The sequence below is a fragment of the Alosa alosa genome, chromosome 20, assembly GCF_017589495.1.
Source record: "Alosa alosa isolate M-15738 ecotype Scorff River chromosome 20, AALO_Geno_1.1, whole genome shotgun sequence".
In the NCBI taxonomy this organism is placed as follows: Eukaryota; Metazoa; Chordata; class Actinopteri; order Clupeiformes; family Clupeidae; genus Alosa; species Alosa alosa.
In genome coordinates, this window is record NC_063208.1 from 2,090,993 (window position 1) to 2,093,112 (window position 2,120).

Genomic DNA, 2,120 nt, shown 5'->3' on the forward strand with positions numbered 1-2,120 from the left:
TGATTCCACATCTCTCCATGTGGTTCATAGAGTCGCCGTGGAGACTGCCCTCAGCAGAAGGTCGCCACGGAGACTGCCCTCAGCAGAAGGTCGCCACGGAGACTGCCCTCAGCAGGCTGTGGGACAGGTTGAGTTTAGCACATATTGCCCTGTTTGGTTCAGAAGGTCACCACTCTCCTCAGCAGAAGGTCACCATGGCGACTGGCAGTAGGAAGAACTGAATTATGTATGACATCATTTGTGTGTGGTGTACACGGAAAAGGGCCCAAACACACGACCCTGAGAATAAACATGAGAAGAGGGGGAAGAAGGGAGGAGAGAGAGAGAGGGAGGGAGAAGTGGAGGAGGAGAGAGACAGAGGAAGAGAGAGAGAGAGAGAGAAAGAGAGGGAGAGGGAGAAGTGGAGTAGGAAAGAGACAGGAAGAGAAGAAAGAGAGGGAGTTACAGAATGCCATAAAGCAAGAGACAGTCACAAGGCAAAATCTACCACCAATTTTATTTTATTGAATATTATTTTAAATGTATTTTTCTTTCTCCACTACTACTGTGTGTTAGTGTGTGTGTGTGTGTGTGTTGGGGGAGGGGGTGGAGTGTGTGTTTTAATGTTCTTTTATTATTAATATTCTCATAGTCCATGTCAGTTGTTATTATTACTATGAATTGCTAATTGTTTTCTTCTCTTGATGTAATTACTGCTTTGGCAACATTATAGAACTTACAGTCACCCCAATAAAGCTCATTGAATTGAATTGAATTGACAGAAGGGGTAGGAACAGTGGTGTAGTCTAGTTAGCTGTAGTTGGTATACTGTGATGTAGTCTAGTTAGCTGTGTACTGTGCTGTATGACTGGGTATACTGTGATCAACCCCAAATGTTAATACATAGCCTAATGCCTATTTAAGTGGGTATACTGTGTAGTCCTGCGTACCACGTAAACTACATCACTGGTTTATGCTAGTAACGTTACCTTAACTGCTACTCTGGATTATAAGTACAATAGAAAGGCTATGCGGGTCAGAACATAACAATTTATTTGTCAGATACAAGCTATTCATCCAATACATTATAGAAGGTACATCTAAATGAATAATGTGAAAGTTACGAAAACAGGTTACAGGAACATTTAGGAAACCATATGAAGCAATCAGAGAATGAACATACCAGCTCAGAGGATGATGGCTACACACCAGAGTGGTGCGGGAGATTCTGACTACAGAATGGCTACTAGAATGCTCTGTAAACTTCACTTAAATAGGCTACCTAGTTTGTGGTTGGTTACATTCACATGATTGGAGGTCAGCTGATTTGGGATCACATGATTGGAGGTCAGCTGATTTTGGGTCACATGAGAAGTACTTTGATGAGACTTGAGACCATTGTTGTAGTGAGAGTGCATTAATCAAGACATGACAATGTACACATTAATTACATTTCCTGCTTCCTAGTTAGTTTCTCCTGTGAAAAAGGCAAAGGTTAGAGATATAATCAAAAGTTGTTGTAGCAGCAATATGTGACAATGGGCCCACCATGAGGTCATACCATCATGTGGTAGGGTAATTAATCAACAGTTCACATGATCAGGAGTTTGATCAGTATAGAAACATTAGGACTCCTTACACACACACACACACACACACATTCTTCCGAATACATATGGACACCAACTCAATAACAATGCGTGCACACACACACACACACACACACACACAGTACATGCATAATCTATGACACCCTGGTGATTTGATACAGGAGTCCTCATATGTTGGTGTGTTATCGCCAGCTACTGCAGATGTCTACTATGGCAATGACGTCTTCCAGTGTACCCTGGAGCAGACAGACGTCGTCATCAGTGACTTTCATACAACTCTGAGTCTGTAAACTCTGAGACTGTTTCAGGAGTTGGTCTCCCCCTGCATTGTGTGTGCGGAACGTGGCGTGTGGAGCTGTGTGTGTGTGTGTGTGTGTGTGTGTGTGTGTGTGTGTGTGTGTGTGTGTGTGTGTGTCTCCCTCTGCATTGCGCAGGTGTCTTCATTCAGGGCCAGGTGTTGATACATGGAGCGGCAGAACACCGCGCTGAGGAATCTGCTCGGAAATAACCGGAGTGTGAGGAATGGAGCCG